Below are 20,402 nucleotides of genomic sequence, written 5' to 3'. Positions count from 1 at the left end.
CAAACTTGGGGCCTTCTGCAACAATGAGGCATGCTCAAGTGAGTGGGGTGAGGCATAACAGGAAACTTTTCTCGGGTGGATTTGTGCACAGAATTGTCTTTGAGAGGCCTTGGGAGGCTTTGGGGCCTGCAAGGATCAAGGAGAGTTGGTGATTTCTCTCCCTTCTCTGAGGCAGGGCTCGTACCTGACTGAGCTCAAGTCCTATTTGCTGAGCTTGTATGAGCTCCACCTCCAGTGACCTCACCAGCTCTGGGATCAATGTGAAAGCTATGCCCAGTTCAGTACCAGCACTTCATGAATTTCAGAGCTGGGGCTGTTGCTGGCACCATGGTAGACATCCTGAGCTCTGCATAAGGCCAAGTCCTGTAAAGTATTGTCTTTCCCTCCCCTTCCCTTGTAACCCTTGTATTTCTTTCAGTTTGCATTTCTACTCTTATGTAATTCTTCTAAACATTACACTCTAAGTTAATTTAAATTAACAGTTAAGATTTTATTAGTTTCAACATGTTCAACTCAGTAGCCCTATCATAAGCACATCGCCAATTTGTACAATATTCACATCTGTCGAGTTTCAGCTTTCTGCTGTTTTGGACCCATCCATAGCCCTGTACTCTCCTGCTAGTCCCCATGTGCTTCTAACATTTCTCTCGATGTGATTAGCTACTCTGAGTCTTTCGTATCAATGCATCAGATTCTGTTTGTCCAAACATTACTGGTGGAGACTGGCTGCTATTGCTCTTTGAAATAAGAGAAAACTCCAGACAGACAAAGTCTACAGGGAAAATGTAGAGACAATTGTGTATATACTTATCTTTTCATGTTGGAAAAGCTTTCCCATGATTTCAGTGACAAAACAGAGATTGAAAGTTCTGATACATGGCATTTGAAAAACAGAAACAAGACTAATGTAAAGACCACAGCAGGAAACTTTTCTGTACAATCAATATTCAGATAGATGATTGTTATTACAGGTGTGAAAGATGTCTCAAAAGTACACTTTATGAGAGAAATGACGCATTCTTTTAACTCAAAGGCAATCATCATACATGGCCAACAAGTACAGAAAATATTGAGCCTCCCAAAGCTGAAGCATGCAGGGGACAGATCCCTGAGATGTGCTGTGTCCCAATTTGATGGCAGGTTCTAAGGCAGATGCTGAACAGCACACATGAAATTATGGGGTGCAGAGCAGAACCTTGACACACAGCTCCCATCAGAGCTACACACTGGTGTCGCTGGAGCATGCAGGGCTAAGAACAGTGATTTCTCCCAGAGAGAAACTTGCACAACTTTTCAAGATTTCTCTTCAAGAGTTTGATTCACAGTACTGTTTGAAGCAGAAAGGAACTGGGACCCTCCCTAGCCTCCACATAGAGGGTGTACAGAAGAGCTACCTGGAGGATATTGTGCATGGTTGCTGGAACTAACTGGCCCCAGGGCCACAGAGGTGAAGTCTAGGAACTGACAACCTCATGGTAGCACAAGGCTTTCCAAGAACCAGCCAGTGAACAGGGAGTCTCTACTGCAATCCAATGCTTCCCAAAACCAAGACCAGCTTGGGGAAAGGACATTTGGATGTCAGGGTGGCCAGTCAATTAATGAGCAGCCCTTCCTGGTACAGCTGTGCAAAGCATCTCCCTCTGGGGATAACGAACCAGCAGGTCCAACTCACTGCCTTTTTCAGGTCTGGCAGCAAGGAAGTCACACAGAAGCACACCAACACAGTTGAAGTTTTCTCTAACTAAATTGTTTAGCTTCCTTTGAAGAAATGATTGAAAATGCACAGGTCTGGAGAAACAAGGCTGACAAAAGTGCTCTGCATGTTGTGTAAATAAACTAGCCCTTGACAAGACATGGGAATAATGCCTATGAATTGGTCTACAATGGCAGAGGCATAAAATCTCATGCAAGAAGATTCCATAAATGCAAAAGAAAATGGCAAATAAATGATACATGTACATGATTTTCCTTTGGAAGGATAATCCCTGCAACAACCTGGATTTACCAAGCCACATCAGTAAACCCAGGGCAAAACCTACCACACCATTCCATCACCCAGCAGTGAAGGCTCAGCAGCTCTGCTCCCTGCTTGTTGCAGCTGCTGGTTGACTATTTCTAGGTGTTTCTATCTGCACAAGCCATCTGCCCCTCTCTCAGCTCATGACTGCCAGGGTGTGGGCTGGACTATATGTTTACATAAAATCCCATCATGATTTCAGGATGGGTAGCAGCCTCTTGTCTACTGGAACTTATTTTTCAAGTTTGGGCATAAGAAACCTTAGACAATGTGCTTATCCAGTTGAGGGGAAGTGAAATTGTTTGAAATAAATGCAGAAAACTCATTTTGTCAGTGGCAGATGCAGTTGGTACTGAAGCCTATATTTTGGAGGTAAAAAGACACGAGTCAAGGTTTTCTCTTCAAGGTGCTAGAAGGCAAAGAAATATCCCCAAATTCAGTTTCTGCTTTGTTTCCACCATGCTATGAAGCTGCAGATTGGATTCTGAGCATTCAAGCATATGGGTTTGAAGTGCAGTAGAAATTTGTAAGAGCTTCTGTTAACTGGGGCATGAAAAGACAAATAAAGGGTTTTTGCAAAATGCAATTTTAAATATATGTTTAAATAAAAAAAGAAACCACTAAAACAAGAACAAAAAGAAAAGGTAGTGACAATTTTGTGTATTGTTCCAATGCCAAAGCCTCAGTCAAAATTTGCAGACTGGAAGGGTCAGTGTGGTCAGTGATCTTTGTGTATGTGGGGCTGAGAGTGTGCCCCACCCACTATGCCAGCTGAACACATGGCAGCACCTGAAGCCTAGTGGAGGTTGAGCCCAAGACTCAGGAACTGAGGATCCTGGCACTGAGGAGGCAGAGACTTGGCTGCACCCTGGCAGGGCTGCAGCATGGATACAGTGGGGGAAAGGGGTGTAAGGCAGGCAGTGCTGGGCTCCTCTGCATGCTGCTCACTCCCTGAGCTGCCTGGAAGCAGGATGATTCAGGACTTCCTTGCTGGAAAAACAAACACTGAACCAAATCTCTTGCTGTGCTCTGGCAGTAGCAGGCACAGATGCGCTTGGTGACTTCTAGGGTGGCTTCTAGCACCACTACACTGTGGAATGGCTCTGCATGACCTCGTGTGTTAGAGATAGTGATAAACAGAGTGTTGCCTTTCTGAATATCAAGACTCCTTTACACACACACACACACACACACACACACACACACACACACATATAGATAGATATTCGAAGTATGTACTGTGAATTTCATTGTATGTAATGTAATTAAATCATCCATTTTCACTTACCTATTCAAGAAATTAGCCACTATTTGTTCTTAACTAAACTGAATAGAAGTAACATTGAATAGAGCACTATAGTTAACTCAATGGTATAAGAAAATGGACAAAAAAGAAATAGGCATACCCCCAGGATCATGGTCTGCCATCGATGAGCCCCTCTCTCCTGCCTCACCTTCTGCGTGGGCCTCTGTGTCTTCACTGCTGGGTAGAGAGAGGGCCAGGCCATAAACTCTCTTTCATCTCAGGTAACACCGGGGGCATGGCCTGAGACATGGCCTTCTTGCCGCATTTTCAGTGGCTGTAATTTCATAATTGATGCAGCAGCTCTGCTGTGGTACATTCAGTGGTTTCTAACTATTCACAGCTAAGCTGAGTAAGAAGAGAATATGGGTGTTGTCAGCCTCATTCTTTATAATGAAGCCTTAGATGCTGAATTTCCAGGTTAAATGTATACAAGTTGAGTTTCATAGTCACAGATTTCACACCTGTAGTTTCTACATAGAGTGGCAGACTGGAAGAGGAAGCCCAAAGCTGTGCAGATCTCGGTTGAGATTTGAAGGTGGGGAAGATGGACCAGGCAGAGGTGCTGGACACCATGACACCTAGCCGGAACCATGGCAAGAAAGGCCCAGATTCAGGGCTGCTAATTCATGAGTGAGCTTCTCAGCAAAGCAGCACAGCTTGCAGGCTGGACAGGAGATGGCTGGAATGGCGCTGCTGCCAGAGCTCCTCCCTGCAGGCCTAAGGCCCCTTATCTCCCTCAGGGGACCTTTGTTCAAGAAGGTCATCCTGTTACAGAGCCCAATTTGACTGAAAGTCTTCCACTCAGGTGCAGATCTCAACTGCCTCATGTGGACTCACCACAGCTGTGGAGCAGTTCAGAAAATGGGGACACTGCAGGCTGGTCAAGGTATGGAGCCTGAAATAAGAGACAGGCTCATGACTGCTACAGTTTCCTTCAGTAGAAGCAGCATGATGAGAATATTTTGCTTAAAAGACTAAATAACTGAAAATAGTCACAAGAATATTCACTGTAGGGTTAGTTTGAGGATACCAAAGAAAATGGCTGCATCCCTAAGTAAAATGAAATATGACCCTTAATGAATGTGTGGTTTCCTTTGATGTCACTGACCCACAGACATTAAGGACAGACACACTGATGAACAGAGCAAAAATTAGAAAGAAAAATCAATATCCAAAAGCCAAAACAAACCCTTGGAAAGTAGGACAGCAGGGAAAATAATGTTTTACACTGGCCTGGCCTTCTGTAGGGCAGCGTGCCCCAAGTAGCTTTAACTTTCACACCTTTCTGGGGGTCTGAATTCAAATAATAATCAAATTCTGGGAAGGATCAAATAAAAAGAGAATGTGCTCCAAGGACACCAAACCTCAGTCCCAGTGCAGAAGGCAATTATGCTGATGCTCTGAAGCACATGCTGACCACAGTTAAAAAGCACAGAATCTACAACACTGGTAATGGGATTTTCAGTCTTATTCTGTGAAAGAAAATGCAGGCTAGGAAGGGAGCAGATAGCTTAAGTAGATTGACTCTTTCTGCAAAGTGTCTAAAAACTGAAGCTGAACATTTTATTCCATGAATACACAACATTGCTATCAATTGCCAATGCAGGATTATATACACCTGTAATCCCAGCACTCTGGGAGGGTGAGAAAGAATGAGGAAAGATTTAAGCCTAGCCTGGGAAACTTAGAAAATTAGTGAGACCATGTATTAAAATTTGTAAATAATTTTACATATGTATGAAAATATCCATCATTTAGAAATTCCAGAAATCCCAGTGCAAGGTACGTTAACCACTAGTACTCTATAATAATTTTTATGATTTTATACACTCAAAAAGAGTATCTTTATGAGATGCTTATTATTATTTCAAAAAAGGTAGTAATCCCTCTATCAAATTCTTGTTCAAAATATAAATTTAGGACAGAAAAAATAAGAATGATCAAATTCTCTTCATACTGAGCTACTCATATCCTAAGAGGGTATATTAAGTAGCATATCTGCACTCATTTCAGTAAAAACTTTAAAAAATTAAAACAATGCAAACACCAGGCAGAACATCAATGCCTACATGATGGTAAATCTGATGCTAGTTGTGGTGACTAAAACACATATTCAAGAAAACCTCACAAAGATTTGATTTCTCAGTTGACAGGTGACTTTTGACTTTTCATTTTTATATTATTTTGTCTTTCTTTCTTTCTTTCTTTCTTTGATTTTGTTTTTAGAAAGGGTTTTGCTATGCAGTTCAGGCTGGTCGTCGTCTTATCTTGTAGCCCAGGATGACCTCAAACTCACTACAATCCCCCTGCCTCAACCTTCTGAGTACTGGAATGATAGGCGTGCACCAACATCCCTGACTGAGTTTTCCTTTTTAAATTTTCTCCAAAGCAAAATTAGTCAGATTATGTTATATTCTTATATTTTCTCAGGTTGATTATTCAAATTCAAATCAGAAAGCACTGAAAACATGCTGAAGGAGTTTCAAAATCCTAACCAACACATAACATAGTGGAACATAACATAGCATGGCATAGTATAGCATAATAAAACAAAACAAAACAAAAACCAACCACTTAACTCTGCTTGAATCAACTGCTTCCAAAGATACTTTAAGAATTTCTAAGGTAGCCAGACAACAGAAATATGATCCACTAATTTCACATTCAAGCACTTTTCTTTGAAATAAAAGTGTATATACACACAAGAACATGAATAAAACTGGCTGTGGTACCCTGCTTTCAAGAATCAAGCCATAAACAGAACAAATCCCCATCAGCACATAGATGACACATGCATGAACAAGTCGCAGTTGTTTGGTTCAGCCCCATAATAGCAGGTGGTGACAGCACAGGAGGAGCCCAGCACGGAGACACTGCTTGAAGTATACCAAGCAAAGAGCATTGCCACTAAAGAGGCTCAGCACCATCACCTACAGGAAAGGCAAACTACCCAGGAGGGACACAAAGCTCATGGTCTGTTTGGGATGGGAGGACAGGAAATGAAAGCAGCTGCTAGCAGACAAGTTCCCCAGAAGTGACACACATGTGTCCTTCATCCACATGGGGCAATGGCATTCATGGCCTTGCAAAGCCTTAACTTGCTCTCACGACCTGCTGTCCCCCCTCACAGGCTGTCAAAATATGGAGCACTACAGTGTGTGGCTGAGGTAAACATCCAAGGACTCATAAGTAATCATTCATAGGCATGTGAGAGCAAGACTTGCTAGGAATCCTCCTCCCGTGGACATGTGGGGGTTTTAACATGAAACATTCACATCCTTCAAGGAAAAGTATTATGGGCAATCTGGGAACATCTCCATGCTCCCTAATGGAACTGAAATGAAACTAACATATGCCCAGGAAAGCAAGTCACCTGAAAATGTGACATATCTCTAAGTGAAGACACTGAACACCTCATCTTCAGAGACAAGGGACCCTTTGGATGGAATTGTGTGCTTGGCACCATGCCTGCCACATCTGAAGCATCTACATGTTTGCTGCATTTAAATTTTCAAAGTGTAGCAAAATGTAAAACCACACTCAGTTTTCCAGTTTTTCACCTGCTGTTTCTAAGGAAAACAGATTTATTCCACAATAAAAATAAATTGGGCTTTAGAGGGGGCAGCCCAGCTATAGACCCTAGCGTGTAACCTCATTTGCTTGGCAACAGATCTAAACAGAACTCTGAAGGATCTGGTCACCAAGCACCTTGATCTGGTGACAGTGGCCTTCACAGGCACTTGGCTAGAGAGAGTGATCAGTCAATATGTCATGCTGCTTTCCTAGGTCTCAAAACCCCAGCCTCAGGACTTGCCATGGGAAAACTACCTGGGAACAAGTGAGAGGATGGTTCACTCAGCCAAGATACTTCAGGATGCTCACCGGGAACTGCCCAACCGTCAAAGGCAGCACAGGACAGGATTCACCAGGCCCAGTCTCCAGGCACCCAGATAGAAGAGGGAGCCTAGGCCAGATGTCCCTAGGCTCTGCCACCAGCCACTCAGAGACACAGACTCCAGGACAAGGCTATTTAGGCTTGGCCACCACTGTAAATCTGCATAAACAATTCCCTCCCTAGGTCATCATTGTGAGGGGGTCTGAGGACAGGCACTGAGGGCAGATGCTCCTGCGCAGGGACAGGGAAACTGAGCCTGGGCCACTGTCATGTTCACATTTCCATCTAGGACAGGGCTGGCAGGAGGAGAAGGGCAGCAGCCATGTTTATCCACAGCCTCCAGAGTCATCTCCTGTCCTCCTGGGTAGAAGTCTGGGATAGTGCTTTTTGTCTTTGAGGAACATAAGTTTATGTTGTTTAACAAAGTAAATCCTGTGGTTTCTCAGAGCCTCAGGCTTTCTCCAGGCTTCGGGGCTCTGGCCCAACAGAGCTGTACACAGGACATGGGCATGCAGCTGGCCCCTGGGCCCTGTGTGACATGTCCCTGCTCCAAACATGGTACCCAGAATAACAATAGATATCTGCCCTGGTGCAGGTTGTGTCAACAGAAGGGACTGTATAGCGGCCCATAGAGTACTGAGGTGAATTTAGGGTCAGATTAACCGTTTAAGTACATCCATCCAGGACTTGTCAAACACTGTGCACCTGTGGTTCTTCTCTCAAGGAATCTAGACTCCAAGTGCTCAAATACCATATGCTCTCTACTCAGCTTCTACCTTGTCACAGGCAAGATCATTGTACACACATTGGTGGAGAAGGGAAAATGGGATACAAACACAAAGACACTTCATTTCTTGGCGTGATTTGAATTCTGCCCTTGTATCTCATTTTCAGCCCTAAGCCTGGTGTTCATGGACCATTAGCTGGCTGCCTCTCCACCCTATCCCCAGCTCTTACACATCATCAACTCACCAGAGATGTGCTTACCTCAAATGTCAGTCCACTCTGTCCATTTCTCTGGTGCTTGTCTTACAGGAATTTTTCAGGAACCACATTTCCTTTCATAGGAGCCTCAGGGCTAAATGAGCACAAGAAAAGAAAAGTTAACACAGCTGCTCACCTTCCATGGCTATGGAAGAGTAGCTTAATTCCTTCCTGTGGACATTCTATTGGGAAACTGGGGAACATTGTGTGGGGCCTCATTAATGGATCTGGACATCTAGAATGATCCTCCATTTTCTCATCTCTAAAATTGGAGGCCATCTTAAAACTCATAGGTTTTGTTAATGCATAGACTTCTTTTCTGCCTCTCCTCTATCGAGGTGATGTGAGCATGGTAATATTCCTTAGTGAGCCCTGTAGCACAAGCCTCTGTGGACAATTTAGAGTGTGGGCTTTGCTTCAGCTCCAACCCTTCTGAGAAGTCATGTGCACGACACCAATTCCATGTCTCCCCACTGTCTCATCACAGATTGGAAGTCAGCCAGCAGAGAGCCTGGCAGATGTCTGTACAGGAAGCCAGATGCAGGCAGATGGACCTCACAGCCTGAAGGAGACTCCAGACTTAGCCTTCCTGGACAGCTGCCCCAGGTCAGGCCATTCCTCGCTGGCTTCCTCCATGGCTGACATCTCAGCCCTGCAGGCACCAAAGCTGAGAATGTGAGTTCTTACATTAGCAGCCCAGTGAGACTAGGCCACCTGGAGATTCAGTTCCTGGCCATGTGCAAGTTGATCACTCAACCCCAGTTTACAATGCTGAACGATGAGGTGCTGAGTGTATTGAGAACTCAGGGTCACTGGGGATGAAATGGGCGCTCCATGCAAAGTGGTTAGCTGTGGCATTGGCCCCATGAAGACATACAGTAGAGGCTGTGCTGATTCCCATGAATGATCTTCCATCCCCTTAGTGACCAACACTTGGGGGAAGCTTTCTATTCTTTGGAAAGGAGATTGGAGTGTCACTATATGGGCCTCAGGGTTTGTTCAACACAGGAAACCCTGAGTACAGCAAAAAATCCATGACTGTCACATATCATGGAAGAGCAAATAGGTTTAATTATGCTACAAATACACATGAAGACACGCTGTGTGCAGACACATTTCTGGATATTGGCCGTGACCTTGTAAGCAGAGCAGATGCAACTCCTGCCCATTTGATTTACAATGTTCTTTGGAGGCCACAGAGTCACCATTTGCAGCAGAACAGATATTGCTCACCTAAAAGCCATTTTTCTGGACCCCAGGCCTCCCTCAGTGTGGGTATAGACCATGCATAAGTGGGCAAGCCATGGATCATAGCCTAAGCTAGAGACTGCCGAGAGGCAAGACAGATACCGACTGACCTCTCACTTCTCAGATATTCGTGGAGCAGAAGCCCTGATCCATTGAGTGCAATGAAATGGCATATAGCAGTCACTGCCTTCAACAAGCTGACTGCACTGGGGAGGGGCAAGGAGACAACGTGTCAGAAAGTCCAAGTGTGCTACAACTATGCAAGGTCTCCCTCTCACAGAGACTTCTTTCAGCCACTAAGGGCTCCTTGGGACCAAAGTGCCCCACTCTGGGTGGGAGAGGCTGTGGCTGGATGCTTTACATATTGGGCAGAAGGCCTACACACCCCTCCCTACAGATGAGTTGCCTAGGTATATCACGACTCTCACTCAACTGGCTCCCTTCTGCCCCAGGTCCACATCTTCTGTGCTTGACTCTTCATTGGAACTGTACTTCCATGTAGATCCCCAGGCTAAGTTTCTTCAGGAACACCTAGCGCATCCTGAATGTCCCAAGCCTGAGCTCCAGAGTTTATGGGCTTGTGGGCAGGGGATATGCCTTAGGGTTAGGGTTAGGGTTAGGGTTAGGGTTAGGGTTAGGGTTAGGGTAAAGTGGTTTTCTGTAAGGCTTGAAATTGTTCACTCCAACCTCATCTTAACCTGAAGGTTTGTGCTGAAAAATTTGCCTTAATAGTAATCATAGTCTTTCCTGGACAGGTGAGTTGTGTCTTTTCTCTCACAGTTTTAGTATTCTCTTTTTAAGCTGTATGTCTGGGATCTTCATTATTATATGTTTGACCATAGACTTATGTTTGTTATGACTGTTTTGCACTTTGTGTGTCTCACTTTTTTGTATATCAGGCTTTTCTTCATGTTTGGAAATTTTTCTGTTATTTTTTTATGTGAATAGCTTAGTTATGTCATTTGCATTGACTCCTGCATCTTCACTGATGTCTATTAGTCTTACATTGCTTCTCTTGGCATCATGTTGAAGCTGCTGGATTGTCATTTCATGATGCTTTGCTATTTTTATATGTTCTACACTTTCATGATCACTCCCTGCAATACTGTCCTCAAATTATGAAATTCTATCCTCTGCTTCATTTAAATGGTTTTGCCAGCTTTCAATATTTTTTTTGTTGCTTGAATATCTCTTTGAAAATGTTTCATAGATTCTGATTGTTTTCTAAATTGTTCATTCATAGTTTCAATTTACCATGCTCCTGTATTTTTTTTGTTTTATCTGTTTCTTCTCTAACTATGTTGAGAAACTTGTTTACTACATCTGTTATTTCTTTACATGAGACATTATTTCTAATTTGATTTCCTCTATAGCTTCATGGATCTGTTTCTTTACTTCATTTGCTATCTTTTGAAGTTTCTGATTTATGTCTTTTAAAGTCCTCTATTTCAATGTCAGTTGGTCTTGCTCCTGATGGACTAGATGTTTGAGATTGCATTTTGCCCTTTCTTTTTGTCATTTTCCCATGGGTATAACATCCATGGTGGGACTGTTTCACTGACATTTTGCTTTAGCTCTTTTGGCCGCTCCCATATTCCAAAGCTGTCTAGATTGTGCACATGTATTATGGGTAGAGAGGAACAGTCCCCCGAGTCCCTCTGCTTGGGCTAGGGGCTCCTCTACCTCCATCTTCTGTCAATTCATAGGCCTGTCACGCAATACCAGGGAACTCTCACAAGAACTGTCCTAGTCATGGGGCCTTAACTTCAGGAGAAGTCAGTACTCCCTGGGTCATGCAGTGTAACTTCCACAGGAGCCAGCTGTGATTCCAAGTCCTCCAGCGGACTCAGAATTCTAGCACTTCTAAGGCCTTCAACATGCCCTTGGCCATCACATGAACACTTTCCAGTTTCTACATGCCTCCTATCATTGTCAATTATCAGATAAGTGAATATTCATCCCACAAGAGAAACCCTGTAGATGTTTTGAAGAGCACAAAGGAGACTTTCATTTTTGTTCAAAACATGCTGGTATTGGTGAGGAAGTTCACGAAGGAAATTTCTTCTGTCTTGCTTGTGGTACATTCACTTCAGATACCATTTTGGCAATTAATTTCAGGTTAACTCATCTGACTATCTTAGGATTCTTTGCATACAATCCTCTACGTCATGAAGAGAATTTTATAAGATATTCACTTCAACTTTGTTTCCAACAACTGAAAATTGCAATGTGAATATCCAATAACATTTGAATGAATAAACAAACCACAGCAAACCATGAAGTGAGAACCTACTAAAGAAAATCCATAGGAAAACACTGTACAGTAATCTCACTGTACATAATCATTAACAATTATGATTGGTGAAAGAAGGCTGAGAGGTCAAATTCTGTCCACTCATTACATACATTTTCAAAATATGACAAGACACGTGTGATAGAAGACAGGTCAAATCATATAAGAGATATTCTCTGTTCTCTTAAAGTTGCTGTGTATCAGGAATCCAGGAGGTTTTGCTGGGTCTGCCACCATCATATCTCTGTGAAGAAAGGCTCAGGAGAGATGGCACTAGGGAAAAATTTGCTCTCAGGCTCTGTCCCTTGCTTACAGGCAGGACCCAAGGAAAAAGCCTGATTCCTTTTGGACTGTTTTCCCTTTTCTCACTCAAAGCTCCTCAGCCTCTCCTCTTGCAAGCTTCAGAGACAGCAGTGAATTCCCCGCAGCCAGACATCCAGAGAGGGAGAAAAATGAATACTAAAATGTAAGAGAGAACATAAGAGGAAAAGAACAGAAGATGTATAACAGTTATTTTAATGCGTGAACCTTAATATTCACATCACATGATGTCTGCCATTGTCAGTTATTTAACAGTGAGTCAGGAGCTGGGGAGAGAGCTCAGCATAGAGTACTTGCTTACCATGCATGAGGCCCTGGGCTCAATTTCAGCACTGCTAATGCAAAATAACAACAACAACAATAATAATAATAATAATAATAATAATAATGATAATTCACTAAGTGAGGCCCATAATGTACGGAATGGGCTACTCAGCTTTTTGCATCAGAAGATCAGCTGTCAGCTATTGAGTAGGAGTCAGGTCATGGGAGTGCTAATTTACAAAGGTGTGAGTGTAGAAGCAATGCCAGAAGATTTGGGGGTGCAACTCCATCCATAGTGCTTGCATAGCCTGTGTGAGTTCCTGACTCAAGGCCATAGCATAGTACATAGCAGAGATTGTGATGCTTAGGGAACATAAAGATGATTGAATTGAAGAACATCTGCCCCCTCACAATGCCACCAGGGAATATGTCCAGGAGGTCAGTGTCATTTCTACCACCAGGCAGCACTGTATTCCACGTTCATCGCACCCATTGCTGGATTTAACCTCTAATTCTGTATACTATGTACACAAGACACCAGCTAACAGGCATTACAATTGTCATCTCAGGCTGGTGATAATGTCCCTAGGAAATAGATGCCAGGATGACCTCTATAGTGCATGGGGACACTCTGTGAAAGACCTGAGGGAGGGTTTCTTGTCTAGGTTTACATAGGAAGACAGGAGGAGGATTTGGTTCTAAACTCAGATCTTTCTCCTCAGAGCTGTTTCCCTGTCAGCACTGCTGGTTTTTCTTAGCCTTGGAGAAGCCTTGCCTCCTACCATGGATCTGTCACTTGGGTGAAGCTGTTCTCTTCATTGTGAAGGACACAGGAGAGTCGTTCCATGGGCTTCCAAGATATCAAGAGCAGGAATCTCTGGGTGATACCATAGGACACAGGTTCACACAGACATCATAAAAGGAGCTGATTAGTGCTTTTAACCAGCAATTTACTAGACTGTGACCATGATGCAATGACCAGACCAAATGTAGCCACTGTTCTCTTGTGATTCCATGTAATCCAGGACACAAGTCCCTCTAAAGAACAGGTCAGGCTCTACCCACATTACTGTGAATTTGCCTAACTTCCTGGCCTCTGTATATGTGAACACATAATAGGGGGAGGGGTGTCCCCAGAAGGCACACAGAATGGCAGGATGCATCCCAATATGAAGTGAAGAGGAAGGAATAGCAGGCAGAACACACTCCCTCTGATCACTCACTTCACAGATATTTACAGTGCACCAACCCTGTAGAGTAAGCACGAGTAGAGTAACACTGCAGACACCATTCTCTTTCTCACAGAGACAACACCACGAGGGTGAGAAAGGAAGATGGATTTCATGCTTTCCTAAAGAATGGAGGACAGGTGGTCACTGCACTTTTAGGGACCACGATCAGCAGGGGAAGGCTTCTTGGACCAGCACTGTCCCATTCAAGGCAGAGAGAAGGCTTGGCTGGCCTCTCTGCAATTGGAGCACGAGGCTGGTGTCGAATTCTACAAGATGTTCCAGCTGAATTGGACCAACCTGAGCTCACTGAAAATAAGCACTTTCTTCAGAAGATTTTGGCTTTGGCCTGTGAGCCTTTGGGGGAGTGCATGGAACACTTGACAAGAAAAAAGACTGCCAGTATTTGGACTTGCAACCCTGAGACATGCAGAAATGAGTTGGTCTAAGCTGAATGAGAAACTTTGCTGGGGTGGATTTGTTCACAGAGTTGTCTGTGACAGGCATTGGGAAGTTTTGGGCCTGCAAGGAACAAGGACAGTTGGTGATTGTTGTCCTTCTGCTGATGCAGGGCTGGTTCCTGACTAACCTTAAGTCCAAATTGCAGAGCCTTGGTCATCTGCACCTCCAGTGACTTCACTAGCTCTGGGATCAAAGTGAAAACTAAAGTCAGGCACCCTGTCTTAAAGAATTCCATAACTGGCACTTTTACCACACCATGACAGGTGTCTTGAACTCTACTTAGGAGCAAGTCCTGCAAAGCACCTGCTTTTCCCTTCCCATCCCCTTGTAACCCATCCCCTTGTATTTCTTTCAGTTTTGATGTTTGCTCCTATGTCTATAATTATTCTCAACATCAAATTCTAAGGTAAATTTAATTAAAAGTTAAGATTTCATGCATTTCAACATATTCAATTCAGTAGCACATCATCACATCACTAATTTTTACAATTTCCACATCCATTGAGTTGCAGCACCATGCTCAGTTTGGGAACTTCCATATCCTTGTTCTCTCTTGCTACTCCCCACCCACTCTGACATTTTTGCCCTCTAACTTAGTACTGTGGGTCTTTAATATTCATGCATCAGATTATGTTTGGTCAAATATTCCTAGAGGAGACTGGCTGATATTGCTCTTCAATAGAAGAGAAAATTCCAGATAGACCAAAGTGTACAGATAAAATGTGAAGACTATTGTTTATCTACTCATCCTTTCATGTTGGAAAAGTTTTCCCATGATCTCAGTGGTACAAGGGAGAGAGAACGATCTGATTCTTTACATTTAAAAAAACAGAATGAAGAATAATGTAGAATCCACAATAAGAAATCTTTGCTTACAAGCAGCAGGCAGATAAATAGTTTGTATTAGAAGTGACAATGAGGTATAATGAGTCCATTCTGTGAGAGATGAAAAATTCTTGTAATTCAAAAGAGAATCACCACATGTAAACAAATGTAGAAAATGCTGAGCTTCTCAATGCTGATTCATGGAGGCACACATCCCTGACATGTGCTGTGTCCCCATCTGATGGCAGGTTTTAAGGCAAGTGCTGAACATCACTGGGGAGAAAATGGTGTGCAGAGAAGAGCCCTGTCCAGTAGCTTCCATCACAGCTCTACACAGGTGTCCCCAGACCTTGAAATGCTCACAATAGAGATTATCCCACACAGAGATCCGCATAACTTTTCAAGCTTTCTGTTTAAGACTGTGGTTCAAAGCACTGTTTGAAGCAGGAGGAAACTGGGAGCCTTGCTACACTCCACATAGAGAGTTCAAGGCATCAGAGTGGGTCATGAGAACCAGGGAAAGCTGCAGGGATGCTGAGCTCAGTCTCGCTGGGCCCACAGGGAAAGAGGAAAAGGAATCTGCTCACGAAGTAATCACCGATGAGAGTGGGATGTGTGCATGGAAGATCTTGGTTTTGAAAATGAAATGTCTCTGACGTCAATGTGTGTTCACACACAGACATGTAAGAATCTATGGCCAAGATTGGTGTCTCAGCAGTGTACTTACGTATGCAAACACTGACTCAAAATAAAAAAAGAAATTTGAAAACAGAATATACTCTAGTTCAGTGCACGGGCCTGCATTCAATTCCCAGAATTGAGTTAAGGAAAAAAATTGGGAGCAAGATGAAGGGCTGCAGAACACCATCACCTGGTCTTTCTGGAGAGCAGTGTGCCCCAAGCAGCTTGAGCCTCCACATCTTTCTTGGGCACTTTGATTTTAAAGAATGATCATTTCCATGAGGGATGGGGAAAGGAGGATTTTCACCCAAGAATACCAAGTCTCATTAACAATGGAGAAGAAATTTTCAATGATTACCAAACTGCCTGGTGACCACAGTTAATAAGAAGGATACCTTTCAAAACTGCTAAACAATGGGATTTGCAGGTGTAGTCACTGTGAAAGTATTTGTAGGTTAGTAAGGTGATAGACACGTGGTAGACACATTAACTGGATTGATTCTTTCTACAAAGGAGACATAGAGCAAAAGCACATGTTACCCCACAAACATTCATAATTACTGTGAATTACCAAAGGAAGATATCCTATACCTGTACTCCCAGCACTCAGGGAGAGTAAGGAAGGAGGACCACAAGTTTAAACCCAACTTGGAGAGCTGGGTAAATTATTTAGAGATTGTCTCAAAAATTTTTTAAAAATGACAAATTTTTAAAGTGCATGGGCATATAGCTCATACAGAAATCCCTGGGATCATTGAACACAGTGTACTAACCACTATTCTGTTATGAAAAAAAATTAATCTATTTATAAAAGTGTTTTCATACTTTATTAATATCTATCTGTGCTACATTAAAATAAAAAAGAAAAAAAATTGGTTGTTTGTTTGTTTTATTTTCCTCTGAGACAAGGTATTCCTATGTACTGCAGGCTGACCTTGACTCAACAAGTATTTCAGGCTAGCCTTGAACTCCCTGTGATCCTCGTGTCTAACCATCCTATGTGCTGGGATTACAGACATGCACCACTATGCCTTGCAAGAAAGTGTTTTTTTTTTAATTGTCAAGAGGATAAAACCAAATGAAATAAAACAGAATAGAGTGAATCAAAACAAAAGGATGAACATGGTACATCAGTTATAAATAAAATCCAACAGTAAGTTGTGTGGCCTCTCAGCTGGTACAGAAAATGACTCAACAGCTTGCTGAACTCCAAATTTCTCCAGATAATTGGGAAAATACCTAAATTTTGCAAGGTGTCTATTGTTAACATGTCTTGTCTAAGAAGCAATTCATATCAAGTACCAGGGAAAGAACACAGAACTTTGATTTACTATTTCCAATGTCTGGAATTTATCCCAAGAAAAAAAGATATATGCTCAATGCAGTTTTTCTTAGAGGAACAAGCCTTGTGTACATGGTCAGTAACAGGATAACTAAGTAAACCTCTACTTATGCATATAATATAAATATTCAACACTACTCAAATACATAAATGATGTGAGCACAACTGGGGAGTATGGTTAGAGACAGCCAAATACGGACAAGATGGGTATTCCACAGCAGGTTCAACAATGTAGGTGAATTATTTTTTTGTGGATTTAAATTTTTAAACTGCTGATCACACTTTCTCATCCCTCAAAGCCCCATGCCAGATTCAGACTCCTCACAAAGCTTAAACACCCAAGAGGAGCCAATATTGAAACAAGCAGAAAGCCCTTATCAGTGGAATGAACTGGAGACAAAGCATGTGCAGGTAGAATAAAAACTGCTATCTGAAAGGTTTTGGCCCAGACAGGACACTGTAGCCAGGAAAGCCACAACTGGAAGCAGGAAGCCCAATCTTGCCCTGCCCCTAGGAAGTTACCTGTGATGCCATCTTCCCGCCCCTGGGAATTTAAATATGGCGCCAAACCTAGGACCAATGGGCTACCTGTGTATCCCTAATGCCCGCCTTAGGTTCCACCCCAAACCGAGGCTATTTACAGGCCCTCACGCCACGTGTCCCCCGGAGAGATCGCCGGACGCCAGCGGTGGGGTGCCGGTCATCTCTCTCCATGTTCTCAGAATAAAGGCTGCTTTTTATTTTGTATTTCTCATCTTTTGTTAATATTTTTCATCTTTTGGAAATAACTCTATCGCTATCTTAGTATAACCTCTAGTTCCTCTCTCAGTCTGCAGGGAGGAGATCCAAGTGGAATAAAATCATCAGATTGGGGTAAATGTCAGCAGCTCAGCAGGGCCAGGGTCACTGAGAGCAGAGGCCATGTGAGACCCACAGTCGCCCTGCCCACAGGTCCCACACCAGGGCTGGGCTCTCAAAAGCACCTGGGGGCGGGCAAGGATCCTGGGCCACATTCCAGGCTGGACATGCGGACCCCAACAGAGAGGAGAGAGGAAAAGAGGGCCCTGAAGACCTGAGGCTAGGTCGTCCCAGTGCCGCGCCCGCCGTCTCCCCAGACCCCCAACCAAGGGCACCTGCGCCTCTACAGTTTGGGCCACCAGGCCGCGCCACAACTCAACACCTGCTGCCGCCCACTTACCTGGCCCAGACCCCAGTCCCAGCCCAGCCACAGCTTAGGCGGAGGAAGGAAGGAAGAGTGCTCAGGTCTCCAGAAGGGGTCCCTAGCGGCAAAATGGCCACTCCGTGCATCCCCTGTGAAGCGAGGCCGGGGATGGGACGGGACTGATTAGGATGAGGAGGCCAGTGGCTAGGGACCGTCCCTGGGTGTGGGCCGCCCAGGTTGGGCAGGGTGGAGTGTAATCTTCGCTGGTGGCCAGGGGGTGGGGCCAAGCGATGTGAGGGGCGGGGCCAGAAGCTGGGACCCAGGAGGTGCAGAGCCCTCCAGGAGGCAAGAATCAGGCGGTGGGCATGGCAGTGGGGGTTAGGGTTTCTCTGAGGTTGGGTGTGGCTGCAGGTTGAGCTTCTGGGAGACTGAGCCCCAGGCCTGCTGTGAGAGGAAGCAGAGGAGTGGACTGAGTCTGAGGCTTGGAATTTATAGATGTCTGGACTCAAATCTTCCCGGGCCTGACACGTTATGTGCACTGCTTCTCTTCTGGGAGCCTCAATTTAAACTGTTCTTATTCTCGTATTATTTTGATTTGAAATATTGTGTGGCTTTTTTCTATTAAAAAAACAAACTGTGATGAATGGCAATACTCCTGTCTTGGCACTGTTGTGAAGATCCAATGAAAACCCTGCAGAGCTCTTCCCATGGTTCCTACCATACAGCAAGTGCTCAGATGCCATTGTTATTTGCATTGTTGCCCTTCTTTTATTACACAGAAATGAGTGCTTTCAGTATCCGTCGTCTGATGTCTTCATAACTTAAAAATGTGTTTACATGTTAATATAGCACACTAACAAGCATATGTAACACTTACAGGTGTAAGGTCAGGGCCTCTCTGAAGTGCTTTCCATATGTTAATTCTTACAAGACTAGGGGTTAGGAATTATTTTCACTTTCATAGCTGTGTGAGCTGACACACCAACATTTAATACCTTTTCCAAAGACAAACGTGTGGACAGAATTTTAACCCAGTGGGCCTAATACAACACCTCCGTTAATTAACCCATACTTGGCACAGCACTGCTACAGTTCTTCTTTAGGTTTTTCACATGAGTGAGGCATGAAATTGTTCATGGGAGGTTGCAAAGGTAGCTAGAGCCAGTTTGTGTCAGGGTTCACTAGAGGATCAGATTTAATTTGTGTGTGTGTGTGTTTGAGACACATAATTGATTTACAAAGTAGGACTAGAATGGCCTTCTGCAGAGTCACGCGTAGAACACAAAAGGGCCATGTTCTCCTTGAAGATGCAGAAGAATTGGCTGAAGGTAACATGGACTATTCGTGGGCACTGTGTGAACATTTGTTGGCCTGCTTTGGGAACTCAAGAAAGATTTTCTGGGGTGGGGTCCCAAGGTCAGAGAATGTACATGTTCAAGACATCAGCAACAGTGGTAGTCAGTGTGGAGCAGAGCAGAGAACCACTGTTTTTGTTGTAAAATTCTTATCGTTTGCTATCTCATATTTACATTCTTATATAGTTCTCTAAGCAGTCCATGGTGGCCAGGGAGCAGAGTAGAGGGAGAGCGCCAGGGAGGATGGAGCCAGAGACCAGAGGGAGAACCTAGTGTCATTCCTCCATGACCCCTACAGATGAGCCCAGAAGTATACTTTACTAATCCCTTGGAAAGCTCTCAGGCCCTTCAAGTTGACAATGAAGTCAATCATCACATAGCAGAAGTTTTGTGATGTTAAAATTATAGGTGATTTACATATATGCATATATATATATATATATATATATATATATATATATATATATATTGTATTTTGGGTTTTTTCCACCTTTAAAATTCTATCCAAAGTCAAAAAATGCTGAATTTTATTTAATAGAAATAAACTTTCCTTAGGTAAATTTTATAAAATGAACTGAAAAAGACTGAAAACTAAATGAACAAGAGTTTTAAAAAGAACAGGGTTTTAAAATACTCACAGGAAGAGCCAGAAATCTTTACTCTGCTTTGAACAACTCCTTGAAAGACAATTAAACAATTTCTGAGTTAGACAAGCAAGACCTGAAATATTCAACTGCACACTGAGTATCTTCCCCTTGAAAATCAGTGCTACAGCTATACAAACACAAGAATGACTACAGCAAGTTTATTTTTGAGCTCAATACAGGAAACACCAAAAAAGGCCTCAGCTGATGGACTCAAGAGGATCTGTGGTTCATCCACACAATGGGTTGTGATGGCACAGCCACTGACAAGGAACAGCACTTGGGAAACCTAACATGGTTATGAGGATTGAATAAACCCTACCAGCTCCCCCCAGAACAAAAACAGAAACCTTCTGCATCCTGTGTGGTTACAG

At 43.4% G+C, this 20,402-nt stretch overlaps 1 protein-coding gene across 2 annotated transcripts in view; it reads right to left on the bottom strand.

Annotated features, from left to right (window-relative positions):
- LOC134474643 (zinc finger protein 709-like) overlaps nucleotides 1-20,402 on the bottom strand; it is a 163,621-nt gene that overhangs the window by 14,311 nt on the left and 128,908 nt on the right. For both annotated transcript variants that reach the window (XR_010045508.1, XR_010045509.1), the window contains one exon: nucleotides 8,206-8,296. The gene's annotated coding sequence lies outside the window, so the exon portion shown is untranslated. The remainder of the gene's footprint in view (nucleotides 1-8,205; nucleotides 8,297-20,402) is intronic.

Source organism: Cavia porcellus, unplaced genomic scaffold (genome assembly GCF_034190915.1).
Source record: "Cavia porcellus strain 051 isolate PalLab524CR breed Dunkin Hartley unplaced genomic scaffold, mCavPor4.1 scaffold_34, whole genome shotgun sequence".
NCBI lineage: Eukaryota > Metazoa > Chordata > Mammalia > Rodentia > Caviidae > Cavia > Cavia porcellus.
Note: the sequence above shows the minus strand (reverse complement) of the source record. Positions and strands in the feature narration are given on the sequence as shown.